The sequence below is a fragment of the Hyla sarda genome, unplaced genomic scaffold (assembly GCF_029499605.1).
Source record: "Hyla sarda isolate aHylSar1 unplaced genomic scaffold, aHylSar1.hap1 scaffold_300, whole genome shotgun sequence".
Taxonomy (NCBI): Eukaryota; Metazoa; Chordata; class Amphibia; order Anura; family Hylidae; genus Hyla; species Hyla sarda.
This window is the reverse complement of record NW_026609716.1, coordinates 23,113-47,071: the sequence shown is the minus strand read 5'-3', so window position 1 is coordinate 47,071 and position 23,959 is coordinate 23,113. Positions and strand designations below refer to the sequence as shown.

The following is a 23,959-nucleotide window of genomic DNA, read 5'->3' as shown; positions in this document are numbered from 1 at the left end:
AAGTAAGTGTGAAGGAGTGTCTGGGCATGATCCGTGGTAAAATTTACCTTTACGTATTATGTGATAGGAAAAACTATGGTTCTGATGATGCAGAGGGGATCTGGAAACACAAAAAATGGAAGTACTGGTTATGATTGTATTCTTATTTGTCTTTCTTTTTCTTTTCTTACAGATTATATCCTGATATGAAGGGACAGTTGGAGGGACAGAATCCGCTGCAATTTATTTTTTCTGAGGGAAAGTCATGAAGGGAAAGCTTTTTGTTATATGTACATGTAAAGACATGATTCCTGTATATATTGTATATGTCAAATATGTGTTATTCATGTGTTTTCAGATGAATATGTAATTTTTTGAATGATTTACTTGGTTATGTATTGTATATTTCCTTTTCAATAAAAAAAAAAAAAAAAAATCTGTTCTTATCAGTTTAATATCTGATACGTCCCCTATCTGGGGACCATATATTAAATGGATTTTTGAGAACGGGGGCCGATTTCGAAGCTTGCTTCCGTCGCCCTATGCATTGACCCGATATGGCAGTATCTTCGGGTACAGTGCACCACCCCCTTACAGGGTTAAAAAGAAAGATTCCTACTTTCATTGCTACCTGCTTGCTGGCTAGCCAGCTAGCCAGCCCTGTGGGCCTTGCTGCTGCTGCTGCTGCTGCTGCAGCCAAAAAACAAAAGGTGGTGCTGCTGCTGCTTCTGCTGCTTCTGCTTGTGTCTGGCCGCTGTTGGAGCGTCCAGGCACAGGACTTCTGCTGCTGCTGACTAAATGGCCTCCTTAATTGGATCATTTGAGTAGCCAGCACACCTGTGCAGGTAGGGCATGACATGATAGGCAGCTGCCTTGATAGCGGGTGGGTGCTGAATGTTCCTAATTGACAAAATAAGATTAATGCTTATGAAGAAATATAAAATCTCATCCCTTCCCCAATATCGCGCCACACCCCTACCCCTTAATTCCCTGGTTGAACTTGATGGACATATGTCTTTTTTCGACCGTACTAACTATGTAACTATGTAACATAACATGGGGGGGTCTCCTGGCTGTTCACACAGGTGTGTCATTGCTGTACATTGACCATGCATTGCTTCTGTGGTATTGCAAAGGCAAAGACAAATGCTTCCAGCCATCCATTGCACTAATGGATTGGTCATCAGCTGGCTGTCTATGTCCCGCATCAATATAGACCAAAGTACAGAGGGTTAGGCTATGCTATAGTGCACCTACCTGATGCATCAGAAGGTGCGAGGCCCTTGCTAAATTCTGTGCACAGACTTTGAGATCTATGCTTTAGACTGTATCTAAACCTGCTCCAACATGGACTGACATTCTGGCCTACTTTCAGCCGATGCGACTTGTCTGTCGCTGAACAGTCGCTTTTTATGTATTCAGCACCTATGTATAATGTTGTAAAAATGCTCTAGAAGCTAAAGTCGCAGAAATGTCACACATATTTGGCCTGCAACTTTCTGTGCGACAAATTCAGACAGGAAAAATCAGTATAAATCCTTAGAAAATTATCCCCCAGTGTCTCCATCTGCTGGCGGTATTGAATAAGCATTGCTGCACTGATGGGGTATGCATTAGACGAAAAAAAAGAAGAAAAAGAAGAATAATACGCCCAGAAAAGAGGCGAAAAGGAGAAAAACGTAAAAAAACGTGAAAAAAAAGTAAGAGGAAGAGAAGGGAAAAAAAGGTGGAAATGGGTTTAAAAGTGATTTCGGCGGAGAAATATATATATATATATATATATATATATATATATATATATATATATATATATATACGCGCACACACACACATATATATAAACGTATTCTCCGTTGAGATATTGCAGCCGCTGCTGTGTCCAGGCCCAGGAGCCTTAGCACTGTGCTGTGATGTCACTCAATACCACTGACATCACTAGGTGTAAACAACATCTCTCCTTTGCTGTGTATGTGACTATGGAGCTGTTTGGTGATGTCGTCTATTATGGCCTTCATAGAAGCAACAGGAGATTGTTGCATCCATCTAGAACCCTCAGAACTACAGTGCTATGATGTCACTCACTTCCACAGGCCTTGCAGAGTGTAAACAACAACAACCCAGCTTTGTTGTGTATGTAACCATAGGGATTGTGATGTCACCTAGAACCTTCACAGCAGCGACAGCTTTATGAGGAGCATCAGCACTGCTCTGCCTGAGCAGAACCATCACCGCCATAGGTTGTCAAATAACCCGGATTTAACCCACACAGGTAAGTCCAATGGGGTGCAGGCATGTCCTCTATGCTTACAGCTTCCCGTGGGTGTTGGTTTGATACCGTTTGGGGACAGCCAAGGAGGCATCTGCAGGCAACAAAGGTAGGTGTGTGCTTGTGTGTGTGTTTCCTATGCAGATCCTAAGCCCAGTGTCACATGCAAGTAGGAGGAGTAAGAAGGGTTCCTGGCAAATCCGGGTTATGGATTGCATTTAAAAAGGCCCCGTGGGAGTGCAATGGGCCCCTGTCTTGCTGCTTAGCAATAATGGTATGGGTTTAGGTTCTGCTGTGTGTACTGGTGGTTGACTGCCCCCCAGCCCAGAGTGTGCATGGAAAATTGTCTGGCAGCCTCCCTGACAGCAAGCAGTGATAGTGCCCATGAAGGGGACCTTGTTGGGCCCGCCCCTTTCACGGTTATCGCTTCTCGGCCTTTTGGCTAAGATCAAGTGTAGTATCTGTTCTTATCAGTTTAATATCTGATACGTCCCCTATCTGGGGACCATATATTAAATGGATTTTTGAGAACGGGGGCCGATTTCGAAGCTTGCTTCCGTCGCCCTATGCATTGACCCGATATGGCAGTATCTTCGGGTACAGTGCACCACCCCCTTACAGGGTTAAAAAGAAAGATTCCTACTTTCATTGCTACCTGCTTGCTGGCTAGCCAGCTAGCCAGCCCTGTGGGCCTTGCTGCTGCTGCTGCTGCTGCTGCTGCAGCCAAAAAACAAAAGGTGGTGCTTCTGCTGCTTCTGCTTGTGTCTGGCCGCTGTTGGAGCGTCCAGGCACAGGACTTCTGCTGCTGCTGACTAAATGGCCTCCTTAATTGGATCATTTGAGTAGCCAGCACACCTGTGCAGGTAGGGCATGACATGATAGGCAGCTGCCTTCATAGCGGGTGGGTGCTGAATGTTCCTAATTGACAAAATAAGATTAATGCTTATGAAGAAATATAAAATCTCATCCCTTCCCCAATATCGCGCCACACCCCTACCCCTTAATTCCCTGGTTGAACTTGATGGACATATGTCTTTTTTCGACCGTACTAACTATGTAACTATGTAACATAACATGGGGGGGTCTCCTGGCTGTTCACACAGGTGTGTCATTGCTGTACATTGACCATGCATTGCTTCTGTGGTATTGCAAAGGCAAAGACAAATGCTTCCAGCCATCCATTGCACTAATGGATTGGTCATCAGCTGGCTGTCTATGTCCCGCATCAATATAGACCAAAGTACAGAGGGTTAGGCTATGCTATAGTGCACCTACCTGATGCATCAGAAGGTGCGAGGCCCTTGCTAAATTCTGTGCACAGACTTTGAGATCTATGCTTTAGACTGTATCTAAACCTGCTCCAACATGGACTGACATTCTGGCCTACTTTCAGCCGATGCGACTTGTCTGTCGCTGAACAGTCGCTTTTTATGTATTCAGCACCTATGTATAATGTTGTAAAAATGCTCTAGAAGCTAAAGTCGCAGAAATGTCACACATATTTGGCCTGCAACTTTCTGTGCGACAAATTCAGACAGGAAAAATCAGTATAAATCCTTAGAAAATTATCCCCCAGTGTCTCCATCTGCTGGCGGTATTGAATAAGCATTGCTGCACTGATGGGGTATGCATTAGACGAAAAAAAAGAAGAAAAAGAAGAATAATACGCCCAGAAAAGAGGCGAAAAGGAGAAAAACGTAAAAAAACGTGAAAAAAAAGTAAGAGGAAGAGAAGGGAAAAAAAGGTGGAAATGGGTTTAAAAGTGATTTCGGCGGAGAAATATATATATATATATATATATATATATATATATATATATATACGCGCACACACACACATATATATAAACGTATTCTCCGTTGAGATATTGCAGCCGCTGCTGTGTCCAGGCCCAGGAGCCTTAGCACTGTGCTGTGATGTCACTCAATACCACTGACATCACTAGGTGTAAACAACATCTCTCCTTTGCTGTGTATGTGACTATGGAGCTGTTTGGTGATGTCGTCTATTATGGCCTTCATAGAAGCAACAGGAGATTGTTGCATCCATCTAGAACCCTCAGAACTACAGTGCTATGATGTCACTCACTTCCACAGGCCTTGCAGAGTGTAAACAACAACAACCCAGCTTTGTTGTGTATGTAACCATAGGGATTGTGATGTCACCTAGAACCTTCACAGCAGCGACAGCTTTATGAGGAGCATCAGCACTGCTCTGCCTGAGCAGAACCATCACCGCCATAGGTTGTCAAATAACCCGGATTTAACCCACACAGGTAAGTCCAATGGGGTGCAGGCATGTCCTCTATGCTTACAGCTTCCCGTGGGTGTTGGTTTGATACCGTTTGGGGACAGCCAAGGAGGCATCTGCAGGCAACAAAGGTAGGTGTGTGCTTGTGTGTGTGTTTCCTATGCAGATCCTAAGCCCAGTGTCACATGCAAGTAGGAGGAGTAAGAAGGGTTCCTGGCAAATCCGGGTTATGGATTGCATTTAAAAAGGCCCCGTGGGAGTGCAATGGGCCCCTGTCTTGCTGCTTAGCAATAATGGTATGGGTTTAGGTTCTGCTGTGTGTACTGGTGGTTGACTGCCCCCCAGCCCAGAGTGTGCATGGAAAATTGTCTGGCAGCCTCCCTGACAGCAAGCAGTGATAGTGCCCATGAAGGGGACCTTGTTGGGCCCGCCCCTTTCACGGTTATCGCTTCTCGGCCTTTTGGCTAAGATCAAGTGTAGTATCTGTTCTTATCAGTTTAATATCTGATACGTCCCCTATCTGGGGACCATATATTAAATGGATTTTTGAGAACGGGGGCCGATTTCGAAGCTTGCTTCCGTCGCCCTATGCATTGACCCGATATGGCAGTATCTTCGGGTACAGTGCACCACCCCCTTACAGGGTTAAAAAGAAAGATTCCTACTTTCATTGCTACCTGCTTGCTGGCTAGCCAGCTAGCCAGCCCTGTGGGCCTTGCTGCTGCTGCTGCTGCTGCTGCAGCCAAAAAACAAAAGGTGGTGCTGCTGCTGCTTCTGCTGCTTCTGCTTGTGTCTGGCCGCTGTTGGAGCGTCCAGGCACAGGACTTCTGCTGCTGCTGACTAAATGGCCTCCTTAATTGGATCATTTGAGTAGCCAGCACACCTGTGCAGGTAGGGCATGACATGATAGGCAGCTGCCTTGATAGCGGGTGGGTGCTGAATGTTCCTAATTGACAAAATAAGATTAATGCTTATGAAGAAATATAAAATCTCATCCCTTCCCCAATATCGCGCCACACCCCTACCCCTTAATTCCCTGGTTGAACTTGATGGACATATGTCTTTTTTCGACCGTACTAACTATGTAACTATGTAACATAACATGGGGGGGTCTCCTGGCTGTTCACACAGGTGTGTCATTGCTGTACATTGACCATGCATTGCTTCTGTGGTATTGCAAAGGCAAAGACAAATGCTTCCAGCCATCCATTGCACTAATGGATTGGTCATCAGCTGGCTGTCTATGTCCCGCATCAATATAGACCAAAGTACAGAGGGTTAGGCTATGCTATAGTGCACCTACCTGATGCATCAGAAGGTGCGAGGCCCTTGCTAAATTCTGTGCACAGACTTTGAGATCTATGCTTTAGACTGTATCTAAACCTGCTCCAACATGGACTGACATTCTGGCCTACTTTCAGCCGATGCGACTTGTCTGTCGCTGAACAGTCGCTTTTTATGTATTCAGCACCTATGTATAATGTTGTAAAAATGCTCTAGAAGCTAAAGTCGCAGAAATGTCACACATATTTGGCCTGCAACTTTCTGTGCGACAAATTCAGACAGGAAAAATCAGTATAAATCCTTAGAAAATTATCCCCCAGTGTCTCCATCTGCTGGCGGTATTGAATAAGCATTGCTGCACTGATGGGGTATGCATTAGACGAAAAAAAAGAAGAAAAAGAAGAATAATACGCCCAGAAAAGAGGCGAAAAGGAGAAAAACGTAAAAAAACGTGAAAAAAAAGTAAGAGGAAGAGAAGGGAAAAAAAGGTGGAAATGGGTTTAAAAGTGATTTCGGCGGAGAAATATATATATATATATATATATATATATATATATATATATATATATATATATACGCGCACACACACACATATATATAAACGTATTCTCCGTTGAGATATTGCAGCCGCTGCTGTGTCCAGGCCCAGGAGCCTTAGCACTGTGCTGTGATGTCACTCAATACCACTGACATCACTAGGTGTAAACAACATCTCTCCTTTGCTGTGTATGTGACTATGGAGCTGTTTGGTGATGTCGTCTATTATGGCCTTCATAGAAGCAACAGGAGATTGTTGCATCCATCTAGAACCCTCAGAACTACAGTGCTATGATGTCACTCACTTCCACAGGCCTTGCAGAGTGTAAACAACAACAACCCAGCTTTGTTGTGTATGTAACCATAGGGATTGTGATGTCACCTAGAACCTTCACAGCAGCGACAGCTTTATGAGGAGCATCAGCACTGCTCTGCCTGAGCAGAACCATCACCGCCATAGGTTGTCAAATAACCCGGATTTAACCCACACAGGTAAGTCCAATGGGGTGCAGGCATGTCCTCTATGCTTACAGCTTCCCGTGGGTGTTGGTTTGATACCGTTTGGGGACAGCCAAGGAGGCATCTGCAGGCAACAAAGGTAGGTGTGTGCTTGTGTGTGTGTTTCCTATGCAGATCCTAAGCCCAGTGTCACATGCAAGTAGGAGGAGTAAGAAGGGTTCCTGGCAAATCCGGGTTATGGATTGCATTTAAAAAGGCCCCGTGGGAGTGCAATGGGCCCCTGTCTTGCTGCTTAGCAATAATGGTATGGGTTTAGGTTCTGCTGTGTGTACTGGTGGTTGACTGCCCCCCAGCCCAGAGTGTGCATGGAAAATTGTCTGGCAGCCTCCCTGACAGCAAGCAGTGATAGTGCCCATGAAGGGGACCTTGTTGGGCCCGCCCCTTTCACGGTTATCGCTTCTCGGCCTTTTGGCTAAGATCAAGTGTAGTATCTGTTCTTATCAGTTTAATATCTGATACGTCCCCTATCTGGGGACCATATATTAAATGGATTTTTGAGAACGGGGGCCGATTTCGAAGCTTGCTTCCGTCGCCCTATGCATTGACCCGATATGGCAGTATCTTCGGGTACAGTGCACCACCCCCTTACAGGGTTAAAAAGAAAGATTCCTACTTTCATTGCTACCTGCTTGCTGGCTAGCCAGCTAGCCAGCCCTGTGGGCCTTGCTGCTGCTGCTGCTGCTGCTGCTGCAGCCAAAAAACAAAAGGTGGTGCTTCTGCTGCTTCTGCTTGTGTCTGGCCGCTGTTGGAGCGTCCAGGCACAGGACTTCTGCTGCTGCTGACTAAATGGCCTCCTTAATTGGATCATTTGAGTAGCCAGCACACCTGTGCAGGTAGGGCATGACATGATAGGCAGCTGCCTTCATAGCGGGTGGGTGCTGAATGTTCCTAATTGACAAAATAAGATTAATGCTTATGAAGAAATATAAAATCTCATCCCTTCCCCAATATCGCGCCACACCCCTACCCCTTAATTCCCTGGTTGAACTTGATGGACATATGTCTTTTTTCGACCGTACTAACTATGTAACTATGTAACATAACATGGGGGGGTCTCCTGGCTGTTCACACAGGTGTGTCATTGCTGTACATTGACCATGCATTGCTTCTGTGGTATTGCAAAGGCAAAGACAAATGCTTCCAGCCATCCATTGCACTAATGGATTGGTCATCAGCTGGCTGTCTATGTCCCGCATCAATATAGACCAAAGTACAGAGGGTTAGGCTATGCTATAGTGCACCTACCTGATGCATCAGAAGGTGCGAGGCCCTTGCTAAATTCTGTGCACAGACTTTGAGATCTATGCTTTAGACTGTATCTAAACCTGCTCCAACATGGACTGACATTCTGGCCTACTTTCAGCCGATGCGACTTGTCTGTCGCTGAACAGTCGCTTTTTATGTATTCAGCACCTATGTATAATGTTGTAAAAATGCTCTAGAAGCTAAAGTCGCAGAAATGTCACACATATTTGGCCTGCAACTTTCTGTGCGACAAATTCAGACAGGAAAAATCAGTATAAATCCTTAGAAAATTATCCCCCAGTGTCTCCATCTGCTGGCGGTATTGAATAAGCATTGCTGCACTGATGGGGTATGCATTAGACGAAAAAAAAGAAGAAAAAGAAGAATAATACGCCCAGAAAAGAGGCGAAAAGGAGAAAAACGTAAAAAAACGTGAAAAAAAAGTAAGAGGAAGAGAAGGGAAAAAAAGGTGGAAATGGGTTTAAAAGTGATTTCGGCGGAGAAATATATATATATATATATATATATATATATATATATATATATATACGCGCACACACACACATATATATAAACGTATTCTCCGTTGAGATATTGCAGCCGCTGCTGTGTCCAGGCCCAGGAGCCTTAGCACTGTGCTGTGATGTCACTCAATACCACTGACATCACTAGGTGTAAACAACATCTCTCCTTTGCTGTGTATGTGACTATGGAGCTGTTTGGTGATGTCGTCTATTATGGCCTTCATAGAAGCAACAGGAGATTGTTGCATCCATCTAGAACCCTCAGAACTACAGTGCTATGATGTCACTCACTTCCACAGGCCTTGCAGAGTGTAAACAACAACAACCCAGCTTTGTTGTGTATGTAACCATAGGGATTGTGATGTCACCTAGAACCTTCACAGCAGCGACAGCTTTATGAGGAGCATCAGCACTGCTCTGCCTGAGCAGAACCATCACCGCCATAGGTTGTCAAATAACCCGGATTTAACCCACACAGGTAAGTCCAATGGGGTGCAGGCATGTCCTCTATGCTTACAGCTTCCCGTGGGTGTTGGTTTGATACCGTTTGGGGACAGCCAAGGAGGCATCTGCAGGCAACAAAGGTAGGTGTGTGCTTGTGTGTGTGTTTCCTATGCAGATCCTAAGCCCAGTGTCACATGCAAGTAGGAGGAGTAAGAAGGGTTCCTGGCAAATCCGGGTTATGGATTGCATTTAAAAAGGCCCCGTGGGAGTGCAATGGGCCCCTGTCTTGCTGCTTAGCAATAATGGTATGGGTTTAGGTTCTGCTGTGTGTACTGGTGGTTGACTGCCCCCCAGCCCAGAGTGTGCATGGAAAATTGTCTGGCAGCCTCCCTGACAGCAAGCAGTGATAGTGCCCATGAAGGGGACCTTGTTGGGCCCGCCCCTTTCACGGTTATCGCTTCTCGGCCTTTTGGCTAAGATCAAGTGTAGTATCTGTTCTTATCAGTTTAATATCTGATACGTCCCCTATCTGGGGACCATATATTAAATGGATTTTTGAGAACGGGGGCCGATTTCGAAGCTTGCTTCCGTCGCCCTATGCATTGACCCGATATGGCAGTATCTTCGGGTACAGTGCACCACCCCCTTACAGGGTTAAAAAGAAAGATTCCTACTTTCATTGCTACCTGCTTGCTGGCTAGCCAGCTAGCCAGCCCTGTGGGCCTTGCTGCTGCTGCTGCTGCTGCTGCAGCCAAAAAACAAAAGGTGGTGCTGCTGCTGCTTCTGCTGCTTCTGCTTGTGTCTGGCCGCTGTTGGAGCGTCCAGGCACAGGACTTCTGCTGCTGCTGACTAAATGGCCTCCTTAATTGGATCATTTGAGTAGCCAGCACACCTGTGCAGGTAGGGCATGACATGATAGGCAGCTGCCTTGATAGCGGGTGGGTGCTGAATGTTCCTAATTGACAAAATAAGATTAATGCTTATGAAGAAATATAAAATCTCATCCCTTCCCCAATATCGCGCCACACCCCTACCCCTTAATTCCCTGGTTGAACTTGATGGACATATGTCTTTTTTCGACCGTACTAACTATGTAACTATGTAACATAACATGGGGGGGTCTCCTGGCTGTTCACACAGGTGTGTCATTGCTGTACATTGACCATGCATTGCTTCTGTGGTATTGCAAAGGCAAAGACAAATGCTTCCAGCCATCCATTGCACTAATGGATTGGTCATCAGCTGGCTGTCTATGTCCCGCATCAATATAGACCAAAGTACAGAGGGTTAGGCTATGCTATAGTGCACCTACCTGATGCATCAGAAGGTGCGAGGCCCTTGCTAAATTCTGTGCACAGACTTTGAGATCTATGCTTTAGACTGTATCTAAACCTGCTCCAACATGGACTGACATTCTGGCCTACTTTCAGCCGATGCGACTTGTCTGTCGCTGAACAGTCGCTTTTTATGTATTCAGCACCTATGTATAATGTTGTAAAAATGCTCTAGAAGCTAAAGTCGCAGAAATGTCACACATATTTGGCCTGCAACTTTCTGTGCGACAAATTCAGACAGGAAAAATCAGTATAAATCCTTAGAAAATTATCCCCCAGTGTCTCCATCTGCTGGCGGTATTGAATAAGCATTGCTGCACTGATGGGGTATGCATTAGACGAAAAAAAAGAAGAAAAAGAAGAATAATACGCCCAGAAAAGAGGCGAAAAGGAGAAAAACGTAAAAAAACGTGAAAAAAAAGTAAGAGGAAGAGAAGGGAAAAAAAGGTGGAAATGGGTTTAAAAGTGATTTCGGCGGAGAAATATATATATATATATATATATATATATATATATATATATATATATACGCGCACACACACACATATATATAAACGTATTCTCCGTTGAGATATTGCAGCCGCTGCTGTGTCCAGGCCCAGGAGCCTTAGCACTGTGCTGTGATGTCACTCAATACCACTGACATCACTAGGTGTAAACAACATCTCTCCTTTGCTGTGTATGTGACTATGGAGCTGTTTGGTGATGTCGTCTATTATGGCCTTCATAGAAGCAACAGGAGATTGTTGCATCCATCTAGAACCCTCAGAACTACAGTGCTATGATGTCACTCACTTCCACAGGCCTTGCAGAGTGTAAACAACAACAACCCAGCTTTGTTGTGTATGTAACCATAGGGATTGTGATGTCACCTAGAACCTTCACAGCAGCGACAGCTTTATGAGGAGCATCAGCACTGCTCTGCCTGAGCAGAACCATCACCGCCATAGGTTGTCAAATAACCCGGATTTAACCCACACAGGTAAGTCCAATGGGGTGCAGGCATGTCCTCTATGCTTACAGCTTCCCGTGGGTGTTGGTTTGATACCGTTTGGGGACAGCCAAGGAGGCATCTGCAGGCAACAAAGGTAGGTGTGTGCTTGTGTGTGTGTTTCCTATGCAGATCCTAAGCCCAGTGTCACATGCAAGTAGGAGGAGTAAGAAGGGTTCCTGGCAAATCCGGGTTATGGATTGCATTTAAAAAGGCCCCGTGGGAGTGCAATGGGCCCCTGTCTTGCTGCTTAGCAATAATGGTATGGGTTTAGGTTCTGCTGTGTGTACTGGTGGTTGACTGCCCCCCAGCCCAGAGTGTGCATGGAAAATTGTCTGGCAGCCTCCCTGACAGCAAGCAGTGATAGTGCCCATGAAGGGGACCTTGTTGGGCCCGCCCCTTTCACGGTTATCGCTTCTCGGCCTTTTGGCTAAGATCAAGTGTAGTATCTGTTCTTATCAGTTTAATATCTGATACGTCCCCTATCTGGGGACCATATATTAAATGGATTTTTGAGAACGGGGGCCGATTTCGAAGCTTGCTTCCGTCGCCCTATGCATTGACCCGATATGGCAGTATCTTCGGGTACAGTGCACCACCCCCTTACAGGGTTAAAAAGAAAGATTCCTACTTTCATTGCTACCTGCTTGCTGGCTAGCCAGCTAGCCAGCCCTGTGGGCCTTGCTGCTGCTGCTGCTGCTGCTGCAGCCAAAAAACAAAAGGTGGTGCTGCTGCTGCTTCTGCTGCTTCTGCTTGTGTCTGGCCGCTGTTGGAGCGTCCAGGCACAGGACTTCTGCTGCTGCTGACTAAATGGCCTCCTTAATTGGATCATTTGAGTAGCCAGCACACCTGTGCAGGTAGGGCATGACATGATAGGCAGCTGCCTTGATAGCGGGTGGGTGCTGAATGTTCCTAATTGACAAAATAAGATTAATGCTTATGAAGAAATATAAAATCTCATCCCTTCCCCAATATCGCGCCACACCCCTACCCCTTAATTCCCTGGTTGAACTTGATGGACATATGTCTTTTTTCGACCGTACTAACTATGTAACTATGTAACATAACATGGGGGGGTCTCCTGGCTGTTCACACAGGTGTGTCATTGCTGTACATTGACCATGCATTGCTTCTGTGGTATTGCAAAGGCAAAGACAAATGCTTCCAGCCATCCATTGCACTAATGGATTGGTCATCAGCTGGCTGTCTATGTCCCGCATCAATATAGACCAAAGTACAGAGGGTTAGGCTATGCTATAGTGCACCTACCTGATGCATCAGAAGGTGCGAGGCCCTTGCTAAATTCTGTGCACAGACTTTGAGATCTATGCTTTAGACTGTATCTAAACCTGCTCCAACATGGACTGACATTCTGGCCTACTTTCAGCCGATGCGACTTGTCTGTCGCTGAACAGTCGCTTTTTATGTATTCAGCACCTATGTATAATGTTGTAAAAATGCTCTAGAAGCTAAAGTCGCAGAAATGTCACACATATTTGGCCTGCAACTTTCTGTGCGACAAATTCAGACAGGAAAAATCAGTATAAATCCTTAGAAAATTATCCCCCAGTGTCTCCATCTGCTGGCGGTATTGAATAAGCATTGCTGCACTGATGGGGTATGCATTAGACGAAAAAAAAGAAGAAAAAGAAGAATAATACGCCCAGAAAAGAGGCGAAAAGGAGAAAAACGTAAAAAAACGTGAAAAAAAAGTAAGAGGAAGAGAAGGGAAAAAAAGGTGGAAATGGGTTTAAAAGTGATTTCGGCGGAGAAATATATATATATATATATATATATATATATATATATATATATATATATATATATATACGCGCACACACACACATATATATAAACGTATTCTCCGTTGAGATATTGCAGCCGCTGCTGTGTCCAGGCCCAGGAGCCTTAGCACTGTGCTGTGATGTCACTCAATACCACTGACATCACTAGGTGTAAACAACATCTCTCCTTTGCTGTGTATGTGACTATGGAGCTGTTTGGTGATGTCGTCTATTATGGCCTTCATAGAAGCAACAGGAGATTGTTGCATCGATCTAGAACCCTCAGAACTACAGTGCTATGATGTCACTCACTTCCACAGGCCTTGCAGAGTGTAAACAACAACAACCCAGCTTTGTTGTGTATGTAACCATAGGGATTGTGATGTCACCTAGAACCTTCACAGCAGCGACAGCTTTATGAGGAGCATCAGCACTGCTCTGCCTGAGCAGAACCATCACCGCCATAGGTTGTCAAATAACCCGGATTTAACCCACACAGGTAAGTCCAATGGGGTGCAGGCATGTCCTCTATGCTTACAGCTTCCCGTGGGTGTTGGTTTGATACCGTTTGGGGACAGCCAAGGAGGCATCTGCAGGCAACAAAGGTAGGTGTGTGCTTGTGTGTGTGTTACCTATGCAGATCCTAAGCCCAGTGTCACATGCAAGTAGGAGGAGTAAGAAGGGTTCCTGGCAAATCCGGGTTATGGATTGCATTTAAAAAGGCCCCGTGGGAGTGCAATGGGCCCCTGTCTTGCTGCTTAGCAATAATGGTATGGGTTTAGGTTCTGCTGTGTGTACTGGTGGTTGACTGCCCCCCAGCCCAGAGTGTGCATGGAAAATTGTCTGGCAGCCTCCCTGACAGCAAGCAGTGATAGTGCCCATGAAGGGGACCTTGTTGGGCCCGCCCCTTTCACGGTTATCGCTTCTCGGCCTTTTGGCTAAGATCAAGTGTAGTATCTGTTCTTATCAGTTTAATATCTGATACGTCCCCTATCTGGGGACCATATATTAAATGGATTTTTGAGAACGGGGGCCGATTTCGAAGCTTGCTTCCGTCGCCCTATGCATTGACCCGATATGGCAGTATCTTCGGGTACAGTGCACCACCCCCTTACAGGGTTAAAAAGAAAGATTCCTACTTTCATTGCTACCTGCTTGCTGGCTAGCCAGCTAGCCAGCCCTGTGGGCCTTGCTGCTGCTGCTGCTGCTGCTGCAGCCAAAAAACAAAAGGTGGTGCTGCTGCTGCTTCTGCTGCTTCTGCTTGTGTCTGGCCGCTGTTGGAGCGTCCAGGCACAGGACTTCTGCTGCTGCTGACTAAATGGCCTCCTTAATTGGATCATTTGAGTAGCCAGCACACCTGTGCAGGTAGGGCATGACATGATAGGCAGCTGCCTTGATAGCGGGTGGGTGCTGAATGTTCCTAATTGACAAAATAAGATTAATGCTTATGAAGAAATATAAAATCTCATCCCTTCCCCAATATCGCGCCACACCCCTACCCCTTAATTCCCTGGTTGAACTTGATGGACATATGTCTTTTTTCGACCGTACTAACTATGTAACTATGTAACATAACATGGGGGGGTCTCCTGGCTGTTCACACAGGTGTGTCATTGCTGTACATTGACCATGCATTGCTTCTGTGGTATTGCAAAGGCAAAGACAAATGCTTCCAGCCATCCATTGCACTAATGGATTGGTCATCAGCTGGCTGTCTATGTCCCGCATCAATATAGACCAAAGTACAGAGGGTTAGGCTATGCTATAGTGCACCTACCTGATGCATCAGAAGGTGCGAGGCCCTTGCTAAATTCTGTGCACAGACTTTGAGATCTATGCTTTAGACTGTATCTAAACCTGCTCCAACATGGACTGACATTCTGGCCTACTTTCAGCCGATGCGACTTGTCTGTCGCTGAACAGTCGCTTTTTATGTATTCAGCACCTATGTATAATGTTGTAAAAATGCTCTAGAAGCTAAAGTCGCAGAAATGTCACACATATTTGGCCTGCAACTTTCTGTGCGACAAATTCAGACAGGAAAAATCAGTATAAATCCTTAGAAAATTATCCCCCAGTGTCTCCATCTGCTGGCGGTATTGAATAAGCATTGCTGCACTGATGGGGTATGCATTAGACGAAAAAAAAGAAGAAAAAGAAGAATAATACGCCCAGAAAAGAGGCGAAAAGGAGAAAAACGTAAAAAAACGTGAAAAAAAAGTAAGAGGAAGAGAAGGGAAAAAAAGGTGGAAATGGGTTTAAAAGTGATTTCGGCGGAGAATATATATATATATATATATATATATATATATATATATATATATACGCGCACACACACACATATATATAAACGTATTCTCCGTTGAGATATTGCAGCCGCTGCTGTGTCCAGGCCCAGGAGCCTTAGCACTGTGCTGTGATGTCACTCAATACCACTGACATCACTAGGTGTAAACAACATCTCTCCTTTGCTGTGTATGTGACTATGGAGCTGTTTGGTGATGTCGTCTATTATGGCCTTCATAGAAGCAACAGGAGATTGTTGCATCCATCTAGAACCCTCAGAACTACAGTGCTATGATGTCACTCACTTCCACAGGCCTTGCAGAGTGTAAACAACAACAACCCAGCTTTGTTGTGTATGTAACCATAGGGATTGTGATGTCACCTAGAACCTTCACAGCAGCGACAGCTTTATGAGGAGCATCAGCACTGCTCTGCCTGAGCAGAACCATCACCGCCATAGGTTGTCAAATAACCCGGATTTAACCCACACAGGTAAGTCCAATGGGGTGCAGGCATGTCCTCTATGCTTACAGCTTCCCGTGGGTGTTGGTTTGATACCGTTTGGGGACAGCCAAGGAGGCATCTGCAGGCAACAAAGGTAGGTGTGTGCTTGTGTGTGTGTTACCTATGCAGATCCTAAGCCCAGTGTCACATGCAAGTAGGAGGAGTAAGAAGGGTTCCTGGCAAATCCGGGTTATGGATTGCATTTAAAAAGGCCCCGTGGGAGTGCAATGGGCCCCTGTCTTGCTGCTTAGCAATAATGGTATGGGTTTAGGTTCTGCTGTGTGTACTGGTGGTTGACTGCCCCCCAGCCCAGAGTGTGCATGGAAAATTGTCTGGCAGCCTCCCTGACAGCAAGCAGTGATAGTGCCCATGAAGGGGACCTTGTTGGGCCCGCCCCTTTCACGGTTATCGCTTCTCGGCCTTTTGGCTAAGATCAAGTGTAGTATCTGTTCTTATCAGTTTAATATCTGATACGTCCCCTATCTGGGGACCATATATTAAATGGATTTTTGAGAACGGGGGCCGATTTCGAAGCTTGCTTCCGTCGCCCTATGCATTGACCCGATATGGCAGTATCTTCGGGTACAGTGCACCACCCCCTTACAGGGTTAAAAAGAAAGATTCCTACTTTCATTGCTACCTGCTTGCTGGCTAGCCAGCTAGCCAGCCCTGTGGGCCTTGCTGCTGCTGCTGCTGCTGCTGCAGCCAAAAAACAAAAGGTGGTGCTGCTGCTGCTTCTGCTGCTTCTGCTTGTGTCTGGCCGCTGTTGGAGCGTCCAGGCACAGGACTTCTGCTGCTGCTGACTAAATGGCCTCCTTAATTGGATCATTTGAGTAGCCAGCACACCTGTGCAGGTAGGGCATGACATGATAGGCAGCTGCCTTGATAGCGGGTGGGTGCTGAATGTTCCTAATTGACAAAATAAGATTAATGCTTATGAAGAAATATAAAATCTCATCCCTTCCCCAATATCGCGCCACACCCCTACCCCTTAATTCCCTGGTTGAACTTGATGGACATATGTCTTTTTTCGACCGTACTAACTATGTAACTATGTAACATAACATGGGGGGGTCTCCTGGCTGTTCACACAGGTGTGTCATTGCTGTACATTGACCATGCATTGCTTCTGTGGTATTGCAAAGGCAAAGACAAATGCTTCCAGCCATCCATTGCACTAATGGATTGGTCATCAGCTGGCTGTCTATGTCCCGCATCAATATAGACCAAAGTACAGAGGGTTAGGCTATGCTATAGTGCACCTACCTGATGCATCAGAAGGTGCGAGGCCCTTGCTAAATTCTGTGCACAGACTTTGAGATCTATGCTTTAGACTGTATCTAAACCTGCTCCAACATGGACTGACATTCTGGACTACTTTCAGCCGATGCGACTTGTCTGTCGCTGAACAGTCGCTTTTTATGTATTCAGCACCTATGTATAATGTTGTAAAAATGCTCTAGAAGCTAAAGTCGCAGAAATGTCACACATATTTGGCCTGCAACTTTCTGTGCGACAAATTCAGACAGGAAAAATCAGTATAAATCCTTAGAAAATTATCCCCCAGTGTCTCCATCTGCTGGCGGTATTGAATAAGCATTGCTGCACTGATGGGGTATGCATTAGACGAAAAAAAAGAAGAAAAAGAAGAATAATACGCCCAGAAAAGAGGCGAAAAGGAGAAAAACGTAAAAAAACGTGAAAAAAAAGTAAGAGGAAGAGAAGGGGAAAAAAAGGTGGAAATGGGTTTAAAAGTGATTTCGGCGGAGAAATATATATATATATATATATATATATATATATATATATACGCGCACACACACACATATATATAAACGTATTCTCCGTTGAGATATTGCAGCCGCTGCTGTGTCCAGGCCCAGGAGCCTTAGCACTGTGCTGTGATGTCACTCAATACCACTGACATCACTAGGTGTAAACAACATCTCTCCTTTGCTGTGTATGTGACTATGGAGCTGTTTGGTGATGTCGTCTATTATGGCCTTCATAGAAGCAACAGGAGATTGTTGCATCCATCTAGAACCCTCAGAACTACAGTGCTATGATGTCACTCACTTCCACAGGCCTTGCAGAGTGTAAACAACAACAACCCAGCTTTGTTGTGTATGTAACCATAGGGATTGTGATGTCACCTAGAACCTTCACAGCAGCGACAGCTTTATGAGGAGCATCAGCACTGCTCTGCCTGAGCAGAACCATCACCGCCATAGGTTGTCAAATAACCCGGATTTAACCCACACAGGTAAGTCCAATGGGGTGCAGGCATGTCCTCTATGCTTACAGCTTCCCGTGGGTGTTGGTTTGATACCGTTTGGGGACAGCCAAGGAGGCATCTGCAGGCAACAAAGGTAGGTGTGTGCTTGTGTGTGTGTTTCCTATGCAGATCCTAAGCCCAGTGTCACATGCAAGTAGGAGGAGTAAGAAGGGTTCCTGGCAAATCCGGGTTATGGATTGCATTTAAAAAGGCCCCGTGGGAGTGCAATGGGCCCCTGTCTTGCTGCTTAGCAATAATGGTATGGGTTTAGGTTCTGCTGTGTGTACTGGTGGTTGACTGCCCCCCAGCCCAGAGTGTGCATGGAAAATTGTCTGGCAGCCTCCCTGATAGCAAGCAGTGATAGTGCCCATGAAGGGGACTGTCACGATGCCGGCTGGCAGGTAGTGGATCCTCTGTGCCAGAGAGGGATGGCGAGGACCGCGCTAGTGGACCGGTTCTAAGCCACTACAGGTTTTCACCAGAGCCCGCCGCAAAGCGGGATGGTCTTGCTGCGGCGGTAGTGACCAGGTCGTATCCACTAGCAACGGCTCACCTCTCTGGCTGCTGAAGATACTGAAGATAGGCGAGGTACAAGGGAGTAGGCAGAAGCAAAGTCGGACGTAGCAGAAGGTCGGGGGCAGGCGGCAAGGATCGTAGTCAGGGGCAACGGCAGGAGGTCAGGAACACGGACTAGGAACAGACTAGGGAACGCTTTCACTAGGCACTAAGGCAACAAGATCCGGCAAGGGAGTGCAAGGGAGGAGACTAGATATAAGCAGGGAACAGGTGGGAGCCAATTAAGCTAATTGGGCCAGGCACCAATCATTGGTGCACTGGCCCTTTAAATCTCAGAGACCCGGCGCGCGCGCGCCCTAGGGAGCGGGGCCGCGCGCGCCGGGACAGGACCGAGGGAGAGCGAGTCAGGTACGGGGACCGGGGTGCGCATCGCGAGCGGGCGCTACCCGCATCGCGAATCGCACCCCGGCTGAAGGCGGGACCGCAGCGCACCCGGTCAGTGGATCTGACCGGGGCGCTGCAACAACGAAGATGAGGCGAGCGCTCCGGGGAGGAACGGGGACCCGGAGCGCTCGGCGTAACAGTACCCCCCCCCTTGGGTCTCCCCCTCTTCTTGGGGCCAAAGAACCTGAGAAAAAAAAACTCGATTTTTCCATGAAGAGGTCCGATGCAAATTAGGAGGGGTTCTGTGTGGAAACGTACGAGACAGTCCAATCTTTTATTGTAAAAACAATAGATGTAGAGGGGTCTGGCGAGACTGGTCACAGGAACGTAGAACCTGTTGATGAGAGAGGCCAAAAAAAATTTTCCTGCAGATCCGGAATCCAAGAAGAGCATAGTAGAGAAGGAGAAAGTAGAGGCAGATATCCGCACAGGCACAGTAAGGCGTGGAGAAGCAGAGTTGACATCAAGAACTGTGTCACCTTCGTGCGGAGTCAGCGTGCGTCTTTCCAGGCGGGGAGGACGGATAGGACAATCCTTCAGGAAGTGTTCGGTACCGGCATGGTACAGGCAAAGATTCTCCATGCGGCTTCGTGTCCTCTCTTGAGGTGTCAAGCAAGACCGGTCAACATGCATAGCCTCCGCGGCGGGAAGCACAGGAACAGATTGCAGAGGACCAGAGGAGAGAGGAGCCGGAGAGAAAAAACGCTTCGTGCGAACAAAGTCCATATCCAGGCGGAGCTCCAGACGCCATCCGGAAGAACGCATGTCAATGCGAGTGGCTAGATGAATGAGTTCATGTAGGTCAGCAGGAGTCTCTCGTGCGGCCAGAACATCTTTAATGTTGCTGGATAGGCCTTTTTTAAAGGTCGCGCAGAGAGTCTCACTATTCCAGGACAACTCGTAAGCAAGAGCACGGAACTGAATGGCGTACTCGCCAACGGAAGAAACACCCTGGGCCAGGTTCAGCAGGGCAATCTCGGCTGAAGAAGCTCGGGCAGGTTCCTCAAAGACACTTCGAATTTCCGAGAAGAAGGAGTGTACAGAGGCAGTGACGGGGTCATTGCGGTCCCAGAGCGGTGCGGCCCATGACAGGGCTTTTCCAGACAGAAGGCAGAACACGAAAGCCACCTTAGACCTTTCAGTAGGAAACTGGTCCGACATCATCTCCAAGTGCTGGGAACATTGCGAAAGAAAGCCACGGCAATACTTAGAGTCCCCATTAAATTTGTCCGGCAAGGACAGGCAGAGGCTAGGAGTGGCCACTCGCTGCGGAGGAGGTGCAGGAGCTGGCGGAGGAGATGATTGCTGAAGAAGTTGGTGCAAAATGGTGGACACTTCCGACAGCTGGTGGGTTAGATGGGCGATCTGTCGGGCGATATCAGAGACAACTGGCAGGGGAACCTCAGCGGGATCCATGCCGGATCTACTGTCACGATGCCGGCTGGCAGGTAGTGGATCCTCTGTGCCAGAGAGGGATGGCGAGGACCGCGCTAGTGGACCGGTTCTAAGCCACTACAGGTTTTCACCAGAGCCCGCCGCAAAGCGGGATGGTCTTGCTGCGGCGGTAGTGACCAGGTCGTATCCACTAGCAACGGCTCACCTCTCTGGCTGCTGAAGATACTGAAGATAGGCGAGGTACAAGGGAGTAGGCAGAAGCAAAGTCGGACGTAGCAGAAGGTCGGGGGCAGGCGGCAAGGATCGTAGTCAGGGGCAACGGCAGGAGGTCAGGAACACGGACTAGGAACAGACTAGGGAACGCTTTCACTAGGCACTAAGGCAACAAGATCCGGCAAGGGAGTGCAAGGGAGGAGACTAGATATAAGCAGGGAACAGGTGGGAGCCAATTAAGCTAATTGGGCCAGGCACCAATCATTGGTGCACTGGCCCTTTAAATCTCAGAGACCCGGCGCGCGCGCGCCCTAGGGAGCGGGGCCGCGCGCGCCGGGACAGGACCGAGGGAGAGCGAGTCAGGTACGGGGACCGGGGTGCGCATCGCGAGCGGGCGCTACCCGCATCGCGAATCGCACCCCGGCTGAAGGCGGGACCGCAGCGCACCCGGTCAGTGGATCTGACCGGGGCGCTGCAACAACGAAGATGAGGCGAGCGCTCCGGGGAGGAACGGGGACCCGGAGCGCTCGGCGTAACAGGGACCTTGTTGGGCCCGCCCCTTTCACGGTTATCGCTTCTCGGCCTTTTGGCTAAGATCAAGTGTAGTATCTGTTCTTATCAGTTTAATATCTGATACGTCCCCTATCTGGGGACCATATATTAAATGGATTTTTGAGAACGGGGGCCGATTTCGAAGCTTGCTTCCGTCGCCCTATGCATTGACCCGATATGGCAGTATCTTCGGGTACAGTGCACCACCCCCTTACAGGGTTAAAAAGAAAGATTCCTACTTTCATTGCTACCTGCTTGCTGGCTAGCCAGCTAGCCAGCCCTGTGGGCCTTGCTGCTGCTGCTGCTGCTGCTGCAGCCAAAAAACAAAAGGTGGTGCTGCTGCTGCTTCTGCTGCTTCTGCTTGTGTCTGGCCGCTGTTGGAGCGTCCAGGCACAGGACTTCTGCTGCTGCTGACTAAATGGCCTCCTTAATTGGATCATTTGAGTAGCCAGCACACCTGTGCAGGTAGGGCATGACATGATAGGCAGCTGCCTTGATAGCGGGTGGGTGCTGAATGTTCCTAATTGACAAAATAAGATTAATGCTTATGAAGAAATATAAAATCTCATCCCTTCCCCAATATCGCGCCACACCCCTACCCCTTAATTCCCTGGTTGAACTTGATGGACATATGTCTTTTTTCGACCGTACTAACTATGTAACTATGTAACATAACATGGGGGGGTCTCCTGGCTGTTCACACAGGTGTGTCATTGCTGTACATTGACCATGCATTGCTTCTGTGGTATTGCAAAGGCAAAGACAAATGCTTCCAGCCATCCATTGCACTAATGGATTGGTCATCAGCTGGCTGTCTATGTCCCGCATCAATATAGACCAAAGTACAGAGGGTTAGGCTATGCTATAGTGCACCTACCTGATGCATCAGAAGGTGCGAGGCCCTTGCTAAATTCTGTGCACAGACTTTGAGATCTATGCTTTAGACTGTATCTAAACCTGCTCCAACATGGACTGACATTCTGGCCTACTTTCAGCCGATGCGACTTGTCTGTCGCTGAACAGTCGCTTTTTATGTATTCAGCACCTATGTATAATGTTGTAAAAATGCTCTAGAAGCTAAAGTCGCAGAAATGTCACACATATTTGGCCTGCAACTTTCTGTGCGACAAATTCAGACAGGAAAAATCAGTATAAATCCTTAGAAAATTATCCCCCAGTGTCTCCATCTGCTGGCGGTATTGAATAAGCATTGCTGCACTGATGGGGTATGCATTAGACGAAAAAAAAGAAGAAAAAGAAGAATAATACGCCCAGAAAAGAGGCGAAAAGGAGAAAAACGTAAAAAAACGTGAAAAAAAAGTAAGAGGAAGAGAAGGGAAAAAAAGGTGGAAATGGGTTTAAAAGTGATTTCGGCGGAGAAATATATATATATATATATATATATATATATATATATATATATATATATACGCGCACACACACACATATATATAAACGTATTCTCCGTTGAGATATTGCAGCCGCTGCTGTGTCCAGGCCCAGGAGCCTTAGCACTGTGCTGTGATGTCACTCAATACCACTGACATCACTAGGTGTAAACAACATCTCTCCTTTGCTGTGTATGTGACTATGGAGCTGTTTGGTGATGTCGTCTATTATGGCCTTCATAGAAGCAACAGGAGATTGTTGCATCCATCTAGAACCCTCAGAACTACAGTGCTATGATGTCACTCACTTCCACAGGCCTTGCAGAGTGTAAACAACAACAACCCAGCTTTGTTGTGTATGTAACCATAGGGATTTGTGATGTCACCTAGAACCTTCACAGCAGCGACAGCTTTATGAGGAGCATCAGCACTGCTCTGCCTGAGCAGAACCATCACCGCCATAGGTTGTCAAATAACCCGGATTTAACCCACACAGGTAAGTCCAATGGGGTGCAGGCATGTCCTCTATGCTTACAGCTTCCCGTGGGTGTTGGTTTGATACCGTTTGGGGACAGCCAAGGAGGCATCTGCAGGCAACAAAGGTAGGTGTGTGCTTGTGTGTGTGTTTCCTATGCAGATCCTAAGCCCAGTGTCACATGCAAGTAGGAGGAGTAAGAAGGGTTCCTGGCAAATCCGGGTTATGGATTGCATTTAAAAAGGCCCCGTGGGAGTGCAATGGGCCCCTGTCTTGCTGCTTAGCAATAATGGTATGGGTTTAGGTTCTGCTGTGTGTACTGGTGGTTGACTGCCCCCCAGCCCAGAGTGTGCATGGAAAATTGTCTGGCAGCCTCCCTGACAGCAAGCAGTGATAGTGCCCATGAAGGGGACCTTGTTGGGCCCGCCCCTTTCACGGTTATCGCTTCTCGGCCTTTTGGCTAAGATCAAGTGTAGTATCTGTTCTTATCAGTTTAATATCTGATACGTCCCCTATCTGGGGACCATATATTAAATGGATTTTTGAGAACGGGGGCCGATTTCGAAGCTTGCTTCCGTCGCCCTATGCATTGACCCGATATGGCAGTATCTTCGGGTACAGTGCACCACCCCCTTACAGGGTTAAAAAGAAAGATTCCTACTTTCATTGCTACCTGCTTGCTGGCTAGCCAGCTAGCCAGCCCTGTGGGCCTTGCTGCTGCTGCTGCTGCTGCTGCTGCTGCAGCCAAAAAACA

The 23,959-nt window shown here is 47.1% G+C and overlaps 10 non-coding genes across 10 annotated transcripts; all 10 read left to right on the top strand.

Annotated features, from left to right (window-relative positions):
* The first annotated feature begins 384 nt into the window (after window positions 1–384).
* Window positions 385–568, top strand: LOC130327570 (U2 spliceosomal RNA). Its single transcript, XR_008871933.1, has one exon. It is a non-coding gene; the product is annotated as a U2 spliceosomal RNA (small nuclear RNA).
* A 2,099-nt stretch (window positions 569–2,667) lies between these two features.
* On the top strand, window positions 2,668–2,858 carry LOC130327593 (U2 spliceosomal RNA). The gene has a single exon (XR_008871945.1). It is a non-coding gene; the product is annotated as a U2 spliceosomal RNA (small nuclear RNA).
* A 2,081-nt stretch (window positions 2,859–4,939) lies between these two features.
* On the top strand, window positions 4,940–5,130 carry LOC130327592 (U2 spliceosomal RNA). The gene has a single exon (XR_008871944.1). It is a non-coding gene; the product is annotated as a U2 spliceosomal RNA (small nuclear RNA).
* Window positions 5,131–7,227: 2,097 nt separating this feature from the next.
* LOC130327590 (U2 spliceosomal RNA) lies at window positions 7,228–7,418 on the top strand. The gene has a single exon (XR_008871943.1). It is a non-coding gene; the product is annotated as a U2 spliceosomal RNA (small nuclear RNA).
* Window positions 7,419–9,501: 2,083 nt separating this feature from the next.
* LOC130327589 (U2 spliceosomal RNA) lies at window positions 9,502–9,692 on the top strand. The gene has a single exon (XR_008871942.1). It is a non-coding gene; the product is annotated as a U2 spliceosomal RNA (small nuclear RNA).
* A 2,091-nt stretch (window positions 9,693–11,783) lies between these two features.
* On the top strand, window positions 11,784–11,974 carry LOC130327588 (U2 spliceosomal RNA). The gene has a single exon (XR_008871941.1). It is a non-coding gene; the product is annotated as a U2 spliceosomal RNA (small nuclear RNA).
* Window positions 11,975–14,075: 2,101 nt separating this feature from the next.
* On the top strand, window positions 14,076–14,266 carry LOC130327581 (U2 spliceosomal RNA). Its single transcript, XR_008871939.1, has one exon. It is a non-coding gene; the product is annotated as a U2 spliceosomal RNA (small nuclear RNA).
* Window positions 14,267–16,354: 2,088 nt separating this feature from the next.
* On the top strand, window positions 16,355–16,545 carry LOC130327568 (U2 spliceosomal RNA). Its single transcript, XR_008871932.1, has one exon. It is a non-coding gene; the product is annotated as a U2 spliceosomal RNA (small nuclear RNA).
* A 4,815-nt stretch (window positions 16,546–21,360) lies between these two features.
* Window positions 21,361–21,551, top strand: LOC130327556 (U2 spliceosomal RNA). Its single transcript, XR_008871922.1, has one exon. It is a non-coding gene; the product is annotated as a U2 spliceosomal RNA (small nuclear RNA).
* Window positions 21,552–23,645: 2,094 nt separating this feature from the next.
* On the top strand, window positions 23,646–23,836 carry LOC130327544 (U2 spliceosomal RNA). Its single transcript, XR_008871911.1, has one exon. It is a non-coding gene; the product is annotated as a U2 spliceosomal RNA (small nuclear RNA).
* The last annotated feature ends 123 nt before the right edge of the window (window positions 23,837–23,959 follow it).